A 21,965-nucleotide genomic window follows, 5' to 3' on the forward strand; every position below is an offset into this window, starting at 1 on the left:
GATACCACCGAACTCTTTCTCAAAGGGATTGTACCTTTTTATTTCCCACTAGCAATATATGAAGGTTCCCACTTCTCCACATTCTTGTCAACACTTATCATTGTCTGTCTTTTTTATTATAGCCATTCTAGTGTGTGTGAAATGGTATCTTATGGTTTTGATTTGCATTGCCCTAGTGACTACTGACGTTGAACATTTTTTATGTCCTTAATTACCATCTGTATATTTTTGGTGAAGTGTCTATTGAAATCTTTTGCCCATTTTTTTATTGAGTTGTTTGCTTTTTTTGTGATTAAATTTGGGAGTTCCTACGTATCTGAAATACAAGTCTTTATTATAGAGGGACTTTGTAAGTATGTTGTCCCAATCTATATCTTGTCTTTCTATGTTAATAAGTGTCTTTTGAAGACCAGAAATCTTTAAATTTTGCCAAATAAGCCCAAACTATCAAACTGTTCTTTCATGTTCTAAGAAAGTGCTGCTTAACCCAAGGTCACAAAAACATTCTCCTATGTTTTCTTCTAGAAATTTTATAGTTTTACATTTTATGCTTGGTTTATGATTCATTTCAAGCTAACTTTTGTATGAGGTACAAGGTATTGATCAAGGTTCATTTTTTGCATATAGATTTCCACTTATTCCAACATTGTTTGTTGAGAACTCTGTTCTTTCTCCATTTAATTTCCTTGGCAATTTATTGAAATCTATTGATCAAATATATGTGGGTCTATGTCTGAATTTTCTGTTCTGTTCCATTCATCTATTTGTCTACTTTAAGACCAATACCATTTGTTTTGAAGTCCACTAACTTTATTGATATAAAAAACTTTGCAGAGACATAAAATGAGCCACATAGCATAAAACAGACTAGAGATGGAAGTGGGGGTGAGGGAAAGGCTGGGAATCCACTCAGACAAGCTGATAATTGTCTACATGAAACTGGCAGGGGAAGAAGAAGGGAGATGCATGTAAGAGTCAGAATTCCAAAAAAGCTGAAATGGGGAGGGGAGCGAACTTCCCAAAGATCTTGAAGTATATCACAGGTGAGTATGACAACAGCAATATCTTCCTTCATAGAGGACAGGGGGGAGTCCCCACATGGCTGCAAACTCTGGAGACCCAGTGCTGGGACTAGAGATTGGGGGCTCCCTAGAGAGCCTCACAGAAAGGTGTCACACCACTCTGGGAGGCACCCGAAGCAGTCCCAGGATTGCGGGGCATTGGCACCGTGTGTGTCCTTGAGCCATTCCCGAAGAGATCTTCATCTTTCTTTAGCACCAGAAACTGGCCAAGGACACCACGTAGGCCTTGTCAAAGCCCCCTTCCTCCAGCTCCTTGTCCAGAACTCCACTGATCCTGGCTAGACTCCCTGTTGGCTCTTCCCCCATGGGCTCTTCCACAGACTCTGTGCTTTGGGGAGGTTGTCATCTTGATCAGCTTAATTGTCAGCTCCTCCCGCCGCCCAGCTGCTCCTACCGATACCTCAGCCTACTCCATTGCTGTCTTGATCACAGCAGCTCTTTATAAGTTTTAAAATCTTGTAGTGAAAGTCCTCCAACTTTGTCCTTCTTTTTCAAAATCATTCTGGCTATTCTAGGTCCTTTGTATTCTCATACACATTTTAGAATCCACTTGTCAGTGTAGAAAAAAAGCCTGCTGGTGATTCGACTGGGATCACATTGACCCTATAGATTGATTTGGAGAGGATCAATATTTCGAAAATATTGAGTCTCCGAGTCCATAAACATGGTGCATATCTCCATTTATTTTGATGAGTGGTTCTCAGTTGGGGGTAACAGATATAACAGTATCTAGACACATTTTTGTGGGGTTTTTTGGGGATGTGTGTGTGTATTTGGACACATTTTTGTTTATCGTACCTCAGGGCAAAGGTGATTCGGGCATCTAGTAGATGAAGGTCAGGAATGCTGGTAAACGTTCTACAAAGCACAGAACAGTCCCTACAATGAAGAATTATCCAATCCGATAATAATAATAATAATAATAATAATAATGTCTTAATTTCTCTCACCAGTGTTTTGTTTTTAGTGTATCCTAGTCATGTATCTTAGAGACACATATGCTTAGATTCTTCATATTGTTGATTCTCTTATAGTTGATAATATCTTAAAATTTTCAATTTCTGATTGCTTATTGCTAGTTTATATTGATTTTTCCCTATTGATTTTGTATCCTGTAGCTTTGCTAAATTCACAGTTTAGTTCTAAGAGATTTTTTTTTTGGATTTGATAGGATTTCTACATGATGATGTCGTCCCCCCCAAGAAAGAGAGATGATATTTTAATCCTCTTTCCAATCTCTATGTCTATCTGTCTGTCTGTCTGTCTGTTGTTTGTCCTTGCCTTATGGCACTAGCTAGAGCCTCCAGTACAAAGTTAAATTGAAATAGTGAGAGCAAACATATCTGCCTTGTTCCTGATCTTAGGAGGAAGGCATTCAGTTTTTCACCATTATGTGTGATATTACCTGCAGATTTTCCATAGGTGCCTTTTATCACATTGAAAAAGTTCCCTTCTAGTCATAGTTTTCTGAGGATTTTTATTAGCAATGGATGCCTAATTTTACATCTGTTGAGATTATTGTATCATTTTTTCCTTCTACATTCTGTTAATCTGGTGAATTGCAATGATTGATATAAGAATGTTAAAATTGGGGCATCTGGATGCCTCAGTTGATTGGGCGTCCAACTCTTGATTTTGGTTCAGGTCATGATCCCAGGGTCATGGTATTGATCCCCAGGTCTGGCTCTGTGCTGAGCATGGAGCCTGCTTGAGATTTTCTTTCTCTCCCTCTGCCCCTCCCTCCCTCTCTTTCTCTCTCTCTCTCAAATTAAAAAAAAAAAAATGTTAACATCAATGTTGGGTGCCTGGGATAAATCCCACTTAGTTATGATTTACTATACTTCCTATACATTGTTGGATTAGATCTGCTAAAGTTTTGTTAAGAATTTTTGGGGCACCTGGTTGGCTCAGTGGGTTAAGCATCCGACTCTTGGTTTCAACTCAGGTCACAATCTCACCGTTCGTGGGTTCGAGCCCCGCATCAGTCTCCGTGCTGATGGTGCAGAGCCTACTTGGGATTCTCTCTCTCCCTCTGTCTCTCTGCCTCTACCCCACTCATGATTGCTTGCTCTCTCTCTCTCTCTCTCTCAAAAATAAGTAAACATTTAAAAAAATTAAGAATTTTTGCATCTGTGTTCATGGGGGATATTGGTTTGTATTCTCTATTTACAATAACTTTGTTTGGATTTTGTATAAGGACAATATTGGCCTCAAAAAATGAGTTGAGGGCACCTGGGTGGCACAGTCGGTTGGTTGAGTGTCCAACTCTTGGTCTTGGTTCAGGTTATGGTCTCACAGTTCTGGGTTCAAGCCCCACATCAAGCTCTGCATTAACGGTGCAAAGTCTGCTTGGAATTCTGTCTCTCCTTCTCTCTGCCCCTGCCCGCTTGCCTGCACACTCTCTGTCTCAGAATAAATAAATAAACTTAAAAGAAAAAAGAGTTGGAATTCCCACCTCTTCAATACTGGGGGAGAGTTTGGGTAGAAATTGCATTATTGCTTCCTTAAATGTTTGATAGTATTCACTAGTAAAGACTTTTAAGCCTAGATTTTCCTTCTGGGAAGGTTTTTAATTACAAATATAATTTCCTTAATAAATATAGGTCTATTTAGCTTATCTGTTTCTTCTGGGGAGAGTTTTGTTAATTTGTGTCTTCCAAGAAATTTGTTCATTTTTTCTAAGTCGTCAAACTTATTGCCATAAATTTAAAAATTTTGCAAATTGAAACATAATTTTCTTATTAGTCCTTTAATATTTGTAGAATCTGCACTGATGTCACCTTTCTCATTCTGCATATTGGTTATTTGTGTCTTCTCTTTTTGTTTCGATAAAATTGATCTGAAGTTTATCAGTTTTATTTACCTTTTCAGAAAACCAGCTTTGGCTTCACTTAATTTCTCTATTATTTTTAGTGTTTTGAGTTTATGTGCTTTACCCCTGGTCTTTATTATTTCCTTTCTTCTGCTTACTTTGAATTTCATTTGCTCTTCCTTTTCCAGTTTCTTAAAGTGGATGGCTAGATCATTGATATAAGACCTTTCTTTTCTACTTCAACTTCTTTGGTTCTGTAAATTTCATTCTAAGTACTGCATTAGCTCTATGCCACAAATTTTTATATCTCCTGAATTCATTTTCATTCAGTTTAAAATACCTTCTCTTTTCACTTTTGGTTTCTTCTTTGCTCTGTGGGTTATATAGAAGTGTGTGTCTTGTTGTATGGAAACCAATTTGACAATAAATTTCATTAAAAAAAAAGAAGTGTGTGTTTAGTTTCAAGACATTTGAAAATATTTCAGACTTCTTTCTGCTACTGATTTCTGACATAATTCATTTGTGGTCAGAGAGCACATCTTATATGATTTGAGTTCTTTTACATTTGCTGAGAATTGTTTTATGGCCCAGATTATGATATGTCTTCGTAAATGTTCCTTGTGCACTGGAAAAACATGTATCCTGCTGTTGTTGAGTGGTGTGTTTTAGAAAGATCCTTTAGATCAAGTTGGTTCATTATGTTGTTCAAATTTTACATATCATTATTGACTCTGTAGCTAATTTTTTATCAATTATTGAGAGAGGTATGTTAAAATTTATTAATACAAATTTCAAATTTGTTATTTCTCTTTGCTTTCTGTATTTTTAAAAAAGATTCCAGGGGTGCCTGAGTGGCTCAGTCAGTTGAGCGTCCAACTCTTGATTTGGACTCAGGTCATGATCCAGGTTGTGGGATCTCTCTCTCTCTCCCTCTGCCCCTATGCCCCACTCATGCACTCCCTCTGTCTCTCTAAAATAAAATTTAAAGTAAATAAATAAATAAACAAATAAATATTAAAAATAGAAGATTCTAAAACAAAGCTTTATTAGCTACATAGCTTCTCCGTGAGTTACCATTCTCCTTTTTTATTTTGTTTTTTTTTTCTTTAAAATGCTAAACTCAATGGTTTTATCTTACGTTGTGCAAAATATTGGTATTACAAAATGCTGAAATATTTTTTATGTCACTCAAAGGTTAACTGAAACATCTGAAAGGAATTGTTTTTATAAAAACATTAAAATATTAATTATTTGGGGGTGCCTGGGTGGCTCAGTCGGTTGAGCATCCGACTCAGGTAATGATCTCACAGTCAGTGGGGTCGAGCCCCACGTCGGGCTCTGTGCTGACAGCTCAGAGCCCGGAGCCTGCTTCAGATTCTGTGTCTCCCTCTCTCTCTGCTCCTCCCCTGCTCATGCTCTGTCTCTCTCTCAAAAATAAATAAAGATTAAAAAAATTAAAAATATATATATTAATTATTTTTTACAGGTCAAATAGAATTTAATTTTTGTTTGTTAGCCTATTATATTTTCATTTTGAAAGTAAAATATATCCAAAAGAGTCTAAGTAATTGGTTTTGGGCATTTCTATACCACAAAAATTTTATTTATTTATTTTTTAATTTTAAAATTTATTTTATTTTACTATTATTATTTTTAAATGTTTATTTATTTATTTCTGAGAGAGAGAGAGAGAGAGAGAGCAGGCCAGGAAAGGACGGAGAGAGAAGTAGACACAGAATCTGAATCAGGCTCCAGACTCTGAGCTGTCAGCACAGACCCGACGCGGGGCTCGACCCCACTGACGGTGAGATCATTACCTGAGTCGGATGCTCAACCGACTGAGCCACCCAGGCGCCCCCACAAAAAGTTTTTTGATAAGCACATCCTGATACTGTGCTAGAGGCAGAGTTATTTCGTTTCTAGATTAGCCAATCTCCTTTTTATACATTGTATATCATGGCAAACAATTAGAGCACCACCCACAGTTTTAGATTTCAGTCTGTATTACCATTCTTCCCAGAGGTTTGCTCCTGGTGGTATAAAGAAGAGAAGTAGCGGTATGAACAGTTTGAGGACTAAGCCTTGAGAAGATGGCAATGAGATAATAATGCCTTTCTAAATTGAATCAACATCATTACAACTGCTATGGACATGAGCTGAAAGTGCCTTTTCGTCCCCTTCCCTAAAATGTGAAGACTCCATTTATCCCTAACCTAATGCAGGTACCATGGACCATATTTCCAGTGCCCGTTGTGATTTATAAATCCTAATCTTTTCATTAATCTGAAGGAGAGTCTTTTAACTTTGAAGGATACCCGAAAGAGCTTTATTGCACTTCAGAATTAGAAAGTGCCCTGAAATCTGTCCTTTAAAAAATTCTCTGTACTTTTTTTTGTGCTATAAGAATCTTAGATGCATTAAAGAAAAGATTCTTATGTGTGTTAGCCTATGATTTTTATCTCTAGCTAATATAAATTATACCTAAACTTTAATTTTAAACATTTTTTAAGTTTATTGATTTATTTTGAGAGAGACAGATAGAGAGCAAGCGTGAGCAGGGAAGGGGCAGAGACACAGGGAGAGAAAGAGCCTGACGTGGGGTTGGTCTCTGGAACCGGAAGATCATGACCTGAGCTGAAGTCAAGAGTCAGACACTTAACTGAGCGCCCCGGGTGCCCCAGAAGTTGATTTTATTCTAAGGACATTGGGAAACAAAGGAAGGGTTTGAAGCAGAACCATGATATGATCTGGAAAAATAGTTAAAAATATCACTGTGCTTTTGTAGAATACCCTTTGAGAGGCCAAGAGTGGAAGCAGAGGAAGCTGCTTTGAAGACTGTTGCAGTAAGTAGACCAGGTGTGAGATAGGCTGATTCATATAGGGTGACTGTATAGTGGTCAGGCTGGTAAGAAGCGAACAGATTCCAAATATATTTTGGGGGGCAGAGCCAACAGAATCAATGGGGTATTGGATGAGGGGAATGAAGTTTAAAAAGGAAACATCACAGACCTTTTTAAAAAGAATAACTTAAACCCAAAACTGCTCTAAGAAAATGAAGTCTATTTAAACTAAAGATTTTTTTTCCTATTAATGGAAAAAAATAAGATTAGTTTTCTCCCACAGCCTCAGGAATTAGTTCAGGGATAGGCACTGGAATCAAATGGGATTCTTCAGGGGCCTCCTAAAAGACGCAGCCTCTGTGCTAATGCATTTGGGCCTCAGAGCGTAGGGCCTGCTGGCAGATAACTCACTGCCTTGCAGATGCTGAAGATGAAATCAGAAGAGAAAATAACTGAGATGGAGAAACAGGACTTCACTGTACTAAGCTGTATTTGAAACACCGGGCTGAAGTTTTCTCCCCACTCATGATGAGGGTGGTGGTGGTTAGGTGATGTAAGACATCACCTCTCCAACAGGGAGGACCCTGGGTACTATAAACAAGTATCTTAACAGAGAGTTACAGATGATAACCAGATGGAGAGCCTCACAAATAAAGGGGATTTGTACTAGATCCCACAGGAGTTCCAAACAGAATTCTGCAGTTTAGATCCTGATCACTGACATGCATGGCAACCGCAGTATCATTGTCATTGTGATCGTTACTGCATGTGTAATGTGCGTTATTAACAATTATTAGGGGGCACTTGCTACATGCCAAGCCACAGTTTAAGCAATTTACACACACAATCTCATTTAATCCTCACTACAATTCTTTGAGAAAGGTATTATTATCCCCATTTTTATAGAAAGGTTAAATAATGTGACACGATAACACAGTTATGAAATGGTACAAGTGGGGCTTAATTGGCAGGTGCTAACTGTATTTCATGTGCATACGAGTAATTACTTTTGTTCAGCTTGCTTTTAAAATGTTTCTTTTCAGTGACCCTAGATTTTCTCTTCCTTAAAAAACAAATCGGGGCACCTGAGTGGCTCAGTGGGTTAAGCGTCTGACTTCAGCTCAGGTCATGATCTCACGGTTCATGGGTTTGCCCTGCATCAGGCTCTGTGCTGACAGCTTGGAGCCTGGAGCCTACTTCCAAGTCTCCCTCTCTCTCTGCCCCTCCCCCACTCAGGCTCTCTGTCTCTCTCTCTCTCTCTCTCTCTCTCTCTCTCACTCTCAAAAATAAATAAACATTGGGGTGCCTGGGTGGCTCAGTGGGTTAAGCGGCCGACTTCGGCTCAGGTCATGATCTCGTGGTCCGTGAGTTCGAGCCCCGCGTCAGGCTCTGTGCTGACAGGTCAGAGCCTGGAGCCTGTTTCAGATTCTGTGTCTCCCTCTCCCTGACCCTCCCCCGTTCATGCTTTGTCTCTCTCTGTCTCAAAAATAAATAAACGTTAAAAAAAATTAAAAATAAATAAATAAATAAACAAAATTAAAAAAATCAAAACAGGGGCAGCTGGGTAACCCACTTGGTTGTGTCTAGCTCTTGATTTCTGCTCAGGTCATGATCCCATGGTTGTGAGATCGAGACCCGCGTAGGGCTCAGCACAGGGTGTGGAGCCTGCTTGGGATTCTCTCTGTCTCCCTCTCTCTCTGCCCCTGCCCTGCTCATGCTCTCTCTCTCAAAATAAATTAACTTAAAAAAATCAAAGCAATAACAAAAATCCTTTGATAGAGCTTTAACAAAAATGGTCTGGTCTCAAAATTGGCATAACAAGTGTAAAATGCCACTTGTTTTAAAATAATAAACTCCATTATTAAAATTTAACCTTGTGAGGATTTGCTTCCTAATTCGTACAGCATAAGTCCTGAAAGCACAGAGAAATGAATGACTTATTTAAAACAAAAAGACGTTTACCTGGACGTGACTGAAAAATCTATCAAAAAACCATCAGATGGTTCCATATTCAGGTTAATAAAAATGGGTGAATTGTACATTTCAAAGGAGAATCTGGAACACTATTCAAATAACAAATACTTAAAGCAAGCTGGGCTCACTGCCCAGAACAATAGGCACATGAAAAATTCGCAGAATGGGGGATTTTGTCCACTGTGTGTGTGCTCAATGCACACTTACATTCGACCATACAACACTAGCTCAGAGAAAGGGGAACCAATAAAAAATGTTAACATGAACAAGTGACCTTAGTGTACAAAGAGAAACAATGCCATATTTTAGCATCCTTCTCATCTCCATAATAATCAAATCTATAACATATTTTTGCCTCATTGCTGTGTAAATCTTGACTTTAGAATCTCCAACGAAATATTGCAACTAAAACGTGCAGCTTTATTATAATCTTAACAAGAAAGATTTTCATGGATTGTGCATACCTTCCAAAAGAAAAGAAATGTTCTTGGTAGTAATTAAAAGCACATTCTGGAGACAGAATGCTTAGGCAACGTATTTTACAGGATGGTCTTACAAAAGCTCTATTTATTGCCCCCCCCCCCATAATGTTGATCATAAATCCAGGTCCTATTGTGCAGCCTTAAATAAGTGCTCCAAATTCAGTGTCTTTATTTCCTGAAAAGAGAATAATAGCTTCTTTGTGAATGGGAGGCCTGGGTCTCTAACTCTACATCACCTTGGATTCGGGGGAAGTTTAGGAGTCTGTGTATCAGTTGCCTATTGCTGCATAGCCAATTACCCCAAAACTTAGTGGCTGTGATGGTAAATTGTGTGTGTCAACTTGACTGGATCACAGGATACCCAGATATTTGGCTAAACATTACTTCTGTGTGAGTCTATAAAGATGTTTCCAGATGAGATTAGCAGTTGGAATTGGCAGATGGAGTAAAGCAGATTGCCCTCCCCTGTGTAGTTGGGCGCCATCAAATCCATTGAGCGCCTAAATAGAACACAAAGAGGAAGGGAGAATTTGCTCCCCCTGCCTGAGTGCATGAGCTGGGACATCCGTCTTCTAACCTCAGACTGAGACTTATCCCATGGGTCCTCTGGTCCTGAGAACTACAACATCAGCTTTCCTGGGTCTCCACCTCGTATACAGCAGATACTAGGACTTCTCAGCCTCCACAATTGCATGAGCCAATCCCTTTCCAATACCAAGACTTTCCAAGTAAGTCTCTTTCCAATACCAAGAGTGTGATTACCAGGGATCACTGAGGGCTATCTTAGACACCGCCTACCACAGTGTGCATCCATTACAGAAACTCCTGGAAATTAGAGGAGCACCAGGATTTATTCCTTTCCTTCCTTTTGGAATGAGGCTAATACACAAACCAAGCACAAAAAGCAAGGAAGAGTGGAACCAGAGCTGAGGCCAAAGACCATGTCAAGCTATTTCCATCTGTATCCATAGAACAATATGGACTCTACTTGCTCAGTCAGCAAGCATCCTGGAAGACATTGCTGGCAGTGACTGGCTCTAGCTATCTTCCTGGATGCCTTAAGGGTTGAGGGATCAATTTCTGGACAATGTAGCCTGTTTGCAGCACAAGAGGTACACTGGTTGGAAATCTCTGCCTTCGATAACCTACTGGGAGACCACCTTGTATATAGGGTTTCCAGTGATGGTTCCTAACCACTATTCATTTACTAAAGCTGGCCCGAGAAAAGATCCTAGTTGCTGTATCCATTGTCTTTCTGACATAGTACCGTGTAACAGCACTTGCCAGCAAATGAGAGTATGTTTCTAATATAAATTAACAGAGCTGCCCTCATACTGGCCAGGGCTTGGTAGAGCCAGAAACTGGGGGCATACATGCCATTAAAATAACTATTAATAACATTACTTACATTATTAATAAAACTACCTATGTTACTAATAAGAATAACTGTTGATTTTTAAACAAATAGCTTTCATAATTATTTTTCAGTATTGCATCATTTCACTCTTGAAGTAATAATTAAACTTTTATACTCTGAAGGATTAACAGAATTTCAACACGTAAAACATATAAGGAGATTTTTGCTCCAAACTATATCCAGGAAACTTGCCTGTATTTGAGAGTGAATGTTCAGATATTAACAAAAATCTAAGGGGCACACTCTATTTGTATCACTGGCTTGTCATGCTGATTAGACGTGACGGTGCCCACACAAACACAAGGTCAGAGTTGTAAGAAACAATATGGAGTCAGCATCCAGCTGTTGGGTTTTCTAAAGCTGAAGCCAAATGATGGATTCGGCTCAATGGTGATGCTGAACTTTGATTCAAAATTTTATACCCTCTATTTACTCTTCTAGTTTGACACAGGGATGGCTTTTTCTCAGCCTTCAACTTTAGCTCTTCAATGGCTGCAACTTTTTTCTCTTTTCCTTGTTTCAGTGAAACCTTAAAAGCTTTTTGTGAATTTTAAGACTTTCATGTATCTTACCTCCCTTCTGTCTCAGCTGGCCCCCAGGACTTCCCTTCCCTTTACCCCATCTCCTCAGGATTTGGTCTGTCCTAGTCTACCAGGCAGAAATTGGTCAAGGGAGACTGGAAAGAAGGCGCAATTCCTGAAAATAAAGGTGTCGGAAACTGAGCGAGACAACTGGGGCCCTGCTTTCAATCGGACTGGGCCCTGCGTTCTACTTCAATAAAAGGAAACAGGAAGTGGAGTCTGGCCCGAGGTGAAGGGACTGTCAAGAGCCTGGCAAACGGTTCACCTCTTCAGGATGAGGTTTTGAGCTGTGATTCCCATTTCCTGTCCCGAGGGTAGGTTAAAAAAAAAGTGGCACAAAGGACCCAAGATTAGAGAGGCAGGCTGTCCCTGTGAGGCAGTTATAGGTAGGCCTAGGGTGTCCCTAGGAGCCAGGCAAGTCACCTAAAGGGATATGCAAATGCCTGGTACCTGCAGACAGACTGGTAAGTAACACACATGAGTGACACAGGTCAGGTGTAAGACCCTATGGGGTAGTGTCAGTGACTGAGCACCTGGAGCATTGATGATCCATCGAAGGGCCAAGCTACAGTCTGTGAGCCTTGTTCTGTAACATAGGTCCTGCCAGCAGGGGGCACCTCTAGGTGGTTTGTTTGCACTGGCACAAGATCAGGTTAGGGTTCCATCTTGGGGATGGGCATCTCTTGCCAAAGGAGAGGCCCCAGTCTGGTGAAGTTTCCTAAGCAGCTTGAACTCAGTGGAACCTGCGTGGAGGATGTAGCATGGCTACTTTGATTTCCAGAACCATCTGTAGTCCATGTGACGGGAAGACTCAAGGTGAAGCAGACTTCATTTTTGAGTTGAGTGGGTAGGTGCCTCAAACTGAGAACGGGGCTCAGGGTTTTCTTAAAAGGGCAGATTCTTGACAATTTACATTCTAGTTAAACTGCATTAGCAGCAATTCATAAGATAAATTGTTCTTTGCACCCTCTTTAACTATCTCCCTTTCCTACCCTTGTTCCACCATCTCCCTAATGCCTTGTAAATCACAGGAACTTGCCCTTGAGACTTAACTGTTAGGGAAGGAGGCTGGATAGTCACTTTTGCCTTGTGGTGTTGTACTGGAGCTACCTGATGTCTGGCAGTTCATGATGCACAGAGCGCTGCTGCCAACAAGGTCAGCAGAACCTAGCACTTGAGATTACCAGTGAAGAGGCGTCGAAAGGTTGGGCTCTTGTCACATCATCTGGGATGAAAAACCAGGGCCCTAACCAGAGGGCAAGTAAGGCATTCACTCTCAAGATCTTGCAAACGCAGGGGCAGATCCTGCCTTTGTTTAAAATTTTGGTATTTTGGGGTGCCTGGGTGGCTCAGTCGGTTAAGCGTCCGACTTTGGCTCAGGTCATGATCTCACAGTTCGTGAGTTCGAGCCCCGCGTTGGACTCTGTGCTGACAGCTCGGAGCCTGGAGCCTGCTTCAGATTGTGTCTCCCTCTCTCTCTGCCCCTCCCCCATTCACACTCTGTCTCTCTCAAAAATAAATAAACTTTAAGAAAATAATAAATAAAATAAAATTTTGATATTTTGTTCACCATGGATTTTTCTGCACTAATTTTGTTTTTTGGAAATATTGCGCTAAGATATCATTTGATATCTTGATTACTGAATCTTTTAGGTGAAATGAATCATAGTGGTTAATGTTGAGTGTGTTTTTTATTTTCCTGAACTGTTGTGATCTAGAATGGGCTTGTTAACTCTTACAGCGTCTATACTCACTTGAACTTTACAAGGGTGAAAGACTGTTGCAGTATGCTAATTTTTTTGTCTAGGATTGCCAGATGTTTGATATTGAACTCCACAGCTCAGCATTTTGGCTTCTTCTATGCTAAAATAGAAATTAAGACAAAAGTGAATATATGCATGAGGAATTTTTCTCATTAAAATTTTTTCTTGATTGTGTGAGGCTTTCTGAGGCTCTATGTCAAAATGTATGAATCCTTGCCAGCTGGAAGACAGGACAAAACAGCTGTTCTAAACTGACAAGAAATTGGCTTCCAGTAATTCTAAGTGTAGAAGAGTGAATTTATCTTTGTTGTATATTTACCTTTGTCCTGGGGTGATTAATTTGATAAGCCTCATTAGTTGTGCAGATTTGAGCCAAAGATCTACCGCAGATACCTCCTGATATTAGTTGAGTAATTCAATGCAAATACTTCAGATTTTGTTTAATAGTGATAAAAGCAGGCCTGGGAGACATGATATATACTTTCACATAATGACAATAATTTCATAATTTCAATTACTCTTAGGAGATGGACACTGAAATATAGAAGTGAAGAGTATGCATCTTACTTTCAAATGGTTCATCAATAATTGTGTGTGGGGTGGGGGGGGTGTAGAGAGAGAGACAAAAACAAATGTGACAAAATGTTAACAGGGATTCGTAAATCAACTGAAGGATTTTATAGGACTTCAGTGTACTATTTTGCAGGTTTTTGGTGTGTTTAAAATTTTTACATTTTTTTCAAAATGCAATGTTTTAAAAACAAATTTACATTCTAAATAAATATGTACATCTACGTATATATAAAAATATATACATATATCTATGAAGCAGAACACTGGATTTTTAAAACTTTATGTATAATATCTATATATCCTTAGGTCCAATCTATGGGGCAAACAGTACACCAGGGATTGTCAGTATCTGCCAGAATTTTAAATCCAGAGAAATCCATCTTGGTCGGTCTGAGGACAGACTAGTAGGTGGCATGATACAGGAAGCAAAGGCAGAGACCATAGCTGCATGTCTGTCTTCTTTTTTCCTCTTAATGTTTATTTATACTTTTGAGAGAAAGAGAGAGAGACTGAGCACACGCGGGGGAGGCGCAGGGAGAGAGGGAGACACAGAATCTGAAGCAGGCTCCAGGTTCTCAGCTGTCAGCATAGAGCCTGACACCGGGCTCAAACTCACAAACTGTGAGATTAAACCAACTGAGCCACCCAGGTGCCCCATGGCTGCCTTCTTCTAAGTAATATGTTTTCTAATTCAGAATGTAACCCAAGCTCCAAACCAGATCAGGTGCAGTGCTTCATTGTTATCTCTATGGGGCTTGAAAGCGGTCTGGATTGCCTGATACGTGCTCCTTGGCCTTGGACTGGAAGTGCTTGTACATTTCCTGGAAAATGACTCAAGCTTTAGTAATGGTGCAATTGTCATGAATGCCTTGGAAACTGTTTGTAAATTTATTCTAGTGTTGTTTCTGGTTCCAGAAATTTATTTATTAACGCTCACATCAGTCCCTTTAAATTTTAAGACCCAATATCTACGTTCAAAGCAAGGAGAGTTATCCATGTAATTCACACAAGTCTCTCCACACTGTTCCAACCCTCTTCCTAGAAATTTGCATACCACATTTCTTGCATGATTCCCCCTCCCCCAGCATCAGATACACATAAATAGTGGGTGTTGAGAGAATGAGGGGGATTGTATGAGTAAATTACCACCAGCTGTCTGAAGGCTTGGTCATAATTTCTTTCCTTGTGGTTTTCGTTACAGCTGACAGACAGGGCTAGTTAGTGAAGGAGATGGGTCTGAATAAACACACACACACACACACACAGCCCTCAAGAAAGGGGGAGGAGGGTGGGAGACAAAAGGAGGAAAACAAGATGGAGGAAATACCCACTTTTCTCCCCCCTAAAACCCCAGCCAGGAAGTGAGGAAAACCAGTTTATTCAGCTTCTTTGCCAGTAATTTGGTCTCATATGATAAATCAGAGAGCTAGGAAATGGAAAATCTGGGTCACTAGCATAGCCCTAGAGTGCAGTTTGGAGCGGTACTGAAATTTAAATTCACAACTTCTATACAGGGTTGGAATCCTGCCTGGTATGCAAACATTAATAAAAAATAGTTATGATTTATTGAATGCTTAAAATGTGCTGAGCAATGAATTAAACACTTTTCATATATTATCTCCTCTTGGTCTCACAACTACCCTATTAGGTAGTTATTATATTTAACCTTATTTTACGGATGAGGAAGCTAAAGCTTCCTAAAGTTTAACTTGTCAAAATCACAGGGCTGGAAATTGGTGGGGTAGGGGAGATTTTTAAATCTCTCTGATTCTAGAGCCAGTAATCAAAACTACTCTGTTGTAATGCCCGTCAGTGACACTGGCAATGCTATGAGGCTCTTCCAGATGAATGGGACTCTAAATAGTCATTCAGAGAATATTGGGAACATTTTTCCTTCTACTAGGGAAAATTGAAATTTTTAAATAAAAGCACTATATTTTGCAGTCCTAATACATGACAAAGTTCTGTATGACTATCATCCTTCAGGACTCTACTCAGATGCTACCTTCCTTATGAAACCTTCTCTAGTTGAATTTAATTAATCATCCCCTCCTTTATCTTTTTTTTTAAGTTTATTTATTTATTTTTGAGGGGCAGAGAGAGAGGGGGAGAGAGAATCCCAAGCAGGCTCCGTGCTGTCAGCACAGAGCCCAAGGCAGGCCTTGACATAGGGCTTGACAGGGGGCTTGATTCCACAAATGGTGAGATCGTGACCTGAGCCAAAATCAAGAGGCAGACGCTTAACCAAGCGAGCCACCACATGCCCCATTCACCCCCTCCTTTAAATTCCTCTTCGTACCATTATTGCAGCACTTCACACAATCTGATCTGTATTATTGTTTGATGAATGCCTGACTAATTTCCCTCACTGGATTTTAAAAACATAGCACCATGCCTAGCATATGCTCAGTACATGTTTGTCGAACTAATGTTGAATTGAACGAACTAGAGTAATCAAATTGCCTGAATTTTATCAGCTCGTGGGAATAAATGAAGTCCCGTGAACATTAGCTACCTCTGAACTCCCACCTGTTCCTTTAGGAAATGGAGTCTTTCACAAATTCCCCCGGACCTCACACAAGTATTTCTGCTAATCCCAGGGGTTGTTTCCCAGGCTCTCATAAACCGCTCCTAGTACTGATCTCTGTTGCTCTGAGGCACAGCTGCCGCTTTGCCGACCATGTATGGTCCTAGACTCACACATCCCCTGGCCCCTGCCCCACTCCAGAAGGGCAGATCTTGCAATTCATATACATACACCCTCTTCTCTCCAGGTTACTTGCATGGTCTGGGAAACCAGGCACATCCATCCAAGCTTCAGTTCTGCCCACTTAGGTTGCTCTGTTTCACTCCCAATACAGATAACAGATCTGAATTTATGAACTCAGTTGGACAGTTTTTCACCACATGAAAGCTCCAATTTTCTTATACCTGGGGACCTGCTTCTTACCTGCCTGTCAGTCTCTCTGAGGCCCCATTTCCTCATTTATAAAAGAAGGTTGCCTTGCTGGGATGCTCTCTTAACACAGCTTGGTTTCTCCTCGTCACACCTATCAGCATCTGGCATATTGGAGATACTGCTTTCTTTATTGTCTGTCTATACCAGTAGACTGTAAACTCCATGAAAACAGGGTCTTGTTTGTTTGTTTGTTTTACTGCTATGCCCCTAGTATGCAAAATAGTGCTTGACGCACAGTGGTTCTCAGTGATTTTTGAATGAATGAGTGAATAATGTATCAGGATTATTATGCACATTTTAAGGCATTGTTCCAGTCATCTATTTCTGCATAGCGGTGTATTTCAAAACTTTGTGGCTTGAAACAACAGCCGTTTTATTAGATCTTTTGATTTTGTGGGTCAGGAATTTGAACAAGTCTCAGCTGTACCATGTGGCATTGACCAGGTCTCTCTGAAGGTCCCAGAACAACTTCACTGACATCAGGTGTGGGATGTGAGTGATGCCTGATGCCTGATGCCCGATGCCTTCTTGGGGGCTGCTGGATGATGTTTCACATGTGGTCTCAGAGCCTCACTACATGGTGGCTCCACCAAGGTAGTCAGACTTGGTTTACGGCAGCTTAGAATAACAAGAGGTTCAGGCAGAGGCTGCAAGACCTCCTATTGCCCAACCTCGGCACTTATGACCTAGCACCACATTCTATTGGTCAAACAATTCACTAAAACCATCCCAGATTCAAGGGGAGGAGAATTAGACCCCACCTCTTTTTAAAAAATATTTACTTATTTTTGGGAGAGCGCAAGTAGGGGAGGGGCAGAGAGAGGGGGACAGAAGATCCAAAGCAGGCTCTGTGCTGACAGGCTGACAGCAGAGAGCCCGATGTGGGGCTCGAACTCATGAACCGTGAGATCATGACCTGAGCCGAAGTCGGTGGCACAACTGACTGAGCCACCCAGGTGCCCCTAGACCCCATTTCTTAACGGGAAAAGTAGCAAAGTATTTTCAGCCATCTTTACTTCACCACATTCCTGCATCCTTTGGCCACAAGTGTTGCCACATGCATAAGTCCCTCCCTTCCAAATTCCCCCAAAATTGCATAACATTTACTGTATCAGCTCAAAAGTCCAAAATTTTACCATACAAATCAAGTTCAGGTGAAGATGAGGTTCCTGGGGTGTATAGCTGCTTGAGTTCCATTCCTGTTGATCTGAAGACCTCTTGGTCTGCCCTCTGGGCTCTTGGTTCCCATTCTTTGAACCATTCTTCTTTTTCTGTAAGAAATGGTCCTTTTTTGCAGTTGGGTAACTTTCTCAGCTTGCTTGCTCTCTTTGACAGCTTGAGGGTCCAAAGGCATCTTTTCATTATGTACTGTCCTAATCCCTTTCAGGCTGTGCTGGTACAATTCACTTAAAAACTTTGAGTGCATCTTTTGTGCTAATTATAACCAACTCCTCTAGACAAAAGCCATACCCACATTTCATTCCAAAGCAAGCTCTTCTCTTCCTTGGGCTACCTACAAAGCTGCCGTGGGAGAATGGGCCCTTAAAATTCTTACAAGCTTGAGGCACACCCTCAAGATTCTTTTTTTTTATGTTTATTCATTTTTGAAAGAGAGCATGAGGAGACAGGGACACAGAGCAAGGGGACAGAGGGTCTGAAGCAGGCTCTGTGCTGAGAGCAGCAAGCCTGATACAGGGCTCAAATTCACGAACCCCCAAGAGATCATGACCTGAGCTGAAGTCAGACACTCAGCTGACTGAGCCAGGGTCCCCCACCCTCAAGATTCTTATAGGCCTTTTTGTTAAATTGAAATGGTATATGAGGCACCACCTTAAATCTTTTGAGGTATGAACCACGAGTCTAACAGTCATATCTTGGATTTGATTTTTGCCCTGAAACTACTTTTTAATTTGAAAGCTTTTGCTGTCTAGAGAGATTGAAATGACAGGCAGTTTGACTTTTGAGCCTAGTAAGTCCTGGTTCTTTATATTTCCTCTAAATTCTGCTTACAAAGGGCATGGTTCTTTTTCTTTTTTTAACCCACCTTTTTCTATCCATACCTTGTCATATGTGGTTAAAAGAAACCAGTTATCACTTGAGATTCTATCTAAAAATTTCCTTTGCCAGACCTACCCATTCATTAGGAATATTGTCTATTTTCCACATTCTCAACTCTAATGGTTTTACTAAATTTCTGCCACGACAGGGGCACTTGGTTGGCTCCGTCAGTGAACTGTCTGAGTCTTGATTTTGACTGAGGTCATGATCTCATGGTTCGTGGGTTCGAGTCCCGAGTCGGGCTCAGCACTGGCAGTGCGGATCCTGCTTGGGATTTCTCTCTCGTCTCTCTCTGCCCCTCCCTCTCTCTCACTCAAAAATAAATAAATACTCCTTAATATATAAATGAACTTATTTATTTATTTATTTATTTATTTCTGTCATGACATAACACAGGGCATTTTTTTTTTAGCACCTAATAATATTTTCTTCACTGTCCAGTCTCTCCAGCAGTTCCTGTGGTGCCTAAATGAGGTGTCTCCTGATTGGATGGAACCCCCAAATGTAGGGCAATGAAATCAGGTGGAAGCCAGGAGGTGGAAGAGTTCACCTGAGGCAGAACCAAAGAGATAGAAATGTACTGAATGCACCACAAGGGAGTGACTGGCAGGACAGCAGAGGAGAGGCTGCCTGCTGTGAGGCTTTGGGGGCCCATGGTGGGGGGTAGGTTGGGGGTGGGGGGAGGGGTTGGGGGGTGGGGGAAGATAAGGCATTATGGTGATATATAGAATTTTCCCTTTTTTGGTAGCTGTGCCCGGTTGTAAGTAGCCCACTGGTCAGTTAGGGCCTATGGATATTTGAAGGTGGGTCACCTGATGGGCCTGCCTGCATTCAGCCACAGAACCACAGCTGGTGCTGCTCAGTTAGGCCCAATAGATGATGGGACTGACCTCGAGGGTCCAAGACTGCCTCATTCATGTGCCTGGCACTGCCAGATGGCGGGCTCAGCGAGGCACCTCCCTGTCTCTGTGAGGACTCAGGTGAACATAAAATATAAAGTAAAGAAATATAAGGTAAAATGAGATGACGTTTAATTATTTATATATTATCTAAATAGATAGGCATAGGAGTGCCTGGGTGGCTCGGTCAGTTAAGCCTCCAACTCTTGGTCTCTGCTCAGGTCATGATCTCACAATTCATGGGTTTGAGCCCCAGATCTGGCTCTGCACTGACAGTGTAGAGCCTGCTTGGAATTCTCTCTCTCTCCCTCTCTCTCTGCCCCTCCCCTGCTCACACACATTCTCTCTAAATAATTAGATAAATATTATAAAAAACATAAAAAATAAATAGCCATAGATACATACCTAAAATATAACTGTTAAATAATGTCTTATCTATTTGTTTATTTTTTTAAAAATTATGATTTTATTTTATTTTTAATTTTTTTTTCAACGTTTATTTATTTTTGGGACAGAGAGAGACAGAGCATGAATGGGGGAGGGGCAGAGAGAGAGGGAGACACAGAATCGGAAACAGGCTCCAGGCTCTGAGCCATCAGCCCAGAGCCTGACGCGGGGCTCGAACTCACGGACCGTGAGATCGTGACCTGGCTGAAGTCGGACACTTAACCTACTGCGCCACCCAGGCGCCCCAATTATGATTTTATTTTTAAGAGACAGAGTGAGACAGAGTATGAGCAGGGGAGGGGCAGAGAGAGAGGGAGACACAGACTCTGAAGCAGACTCCAGGCTCTGAGCTGGCAGCACAGATCCCCATGCGGGGCTCAAACTCATGGACTGCGAGATCATGACCTGAGCTGAAGTTGGATGCTTAACCTACTGAGCCATCCAGGTGTCCCAATAATGTCTTATCTATTAAAGAGAACAATTAAAATGATAAATCCTAGTGTTGTTCAGGAACTGTAAGATGATAAAATTAGAAATTCCTTTTTCTTTTTTAAAGATTTTTTTTTTAAAGTAATCTCTACAACCCAATGTGGGGCACGAACTTACAATTCCAAGATCAAGAGTTAAAAGCTCTTCGGGTGCCTGGGTGGCTCAGTTGGTTAAGCGTCCGACTTCTCCTCAGGTCATGGTTTCAAAGTTCGTGAGTTAGAGCCCCTTGTCGGGCTCTGTGCTGACAGCTCAGAGCCCGGAGCCTGCTTCAGATTCTGTGTCTCCCTCTCTCTCTGCCCCCTCCACCACTCGCATTCTGTCTCTCTCTCTCTCAAAAATACATAAACACTGGAAAAAAAAAAAAAAAAAAAAGCTCTGCTGACTGAGCCAGCCAGGCAACCCTAGAAAGTGCTTTTATCCTAACATTCTTATACCTTAAGAAGTTATCCTAGGGAAATAATTCAAAAGAATGAAATAATGGAGGCATAAAAATTCCATTCAGGCATTGTTTATAAGAGTCTAATATTAGAAACAGCATAACTATGGTGTAACAGAAAATTATTAAGCAAACTATAGTTCTATTGACATTATATAATCATTAGAATAATAAATATATAAACAGTCTCTAGCAACATGGACAATATCTAACAAGTGAGAAAAGTGGGACATAAACTTACATCTAGGCTGTGATTAAAGCTATAGAAATAGATACGTAATATGTGCAGATAATGACTAGAGGGAATGTAGAGAAATTTAAACAGTTGTGTTGGCAGAGTGGGTATGCGGGTGAATATTTTTTGCTTACAATCTGACACAAAAACTTTGTTCTTCTGGCAATAAATGTAATCCTAAAAAAAACAATGAAACCTCTCTTTTCAAGAATATCCTCCTGGGTATGTAAGAGAGAGTCAGTGATTTGAATTAAAAGATAATTTTAAAAAGCCTGGGGTGGGGAGAAGCCTAGAAAGAAATTCCAACAAATGTTTAACATTGATTATCTCTGGGTATTATGGGTAGTTTACTTTCTACATACTTGTTTTGTATTTTTCAACTGTTTGACCATGCATGTGTTGTGAACTTTGTAAGCCCAGCCTTTAAAAATTAAACTAGCATATTTTCTCGCCTCACTTCTGAGACTCCACCATTCATCTAGTTAATGCTGTCACTTCCTGAATGCAGCATATGTCTTGCTGTAGATACAGTTCCTCTCCAAACTCAGTAGCCCATAATTTGACTTGAGACAAAACTAAATATAGCCCCAACTTTGCTATGGAGGATGGAAATCTGACTCTCCTCATCCTTTTGTGTTTGGTTTGTTTGCAGCAGGAGATTCTTTTCAGGACAGGTGGCCTGTAAGTCTTGTCGCTGGTCAAACTAGGCCTTAAAATGTTTCCTGGAAGCATTCTAAGCTCAGGAGCAAGTGTGGCCTTAGGTCCAAGTTAAGTGTTGGGGTTAGGGGATTCTAGGTCAGGGGCCTTTTTAGATGGTTCCTCTAAACCCTCAGATGTCTTACTGTTATCCTGCCCTCCCAACCCCTATTCTGTGCTGATAATTAAGGGAACTAATCCAAAACATAGGAGGCAGGATGA

The 21,965-nt window shown here is 40.7% G+C and overlaps 1 protein-coding gene and 1 pseudogene across 15 annotated transcripts in view; one reads left to right on the plus strand and one right to left on the minus strand.

Annotated features, from left to right (window-relative positions):
* PDE4DIP (phosphodiesterase 4D interacting protein) overlaps positions 1 to 21,965 on the plus strand; it is a 218,170-nt gene that overhangs the window by 5,190 nt on the left and 191,015 nt on the right. The gene's annotated exons all lie outside the window — the stretch shown is intronic.
* Positions 1,160 to 1,428, minus strand: LOC106978510 (barrier-to-autointegration factor-like; annotated as a pseudogene).

This window comes from Acinonyx jubatus, chromosome C1 (assembly GCF_027475565.1).
Source record: "Acinonyx jubatus isolate Ajub_Pintada_27869175 chromosome C1, VMU_Ajub_asm_v1.0, whole genome shotgun sequence".
Lineage (NCBI taxonomy): Eukaryota > Metazoa > Chordata > Mammalia > Carnivora > Felidae > Acinonyx > Acinonyx jubatus.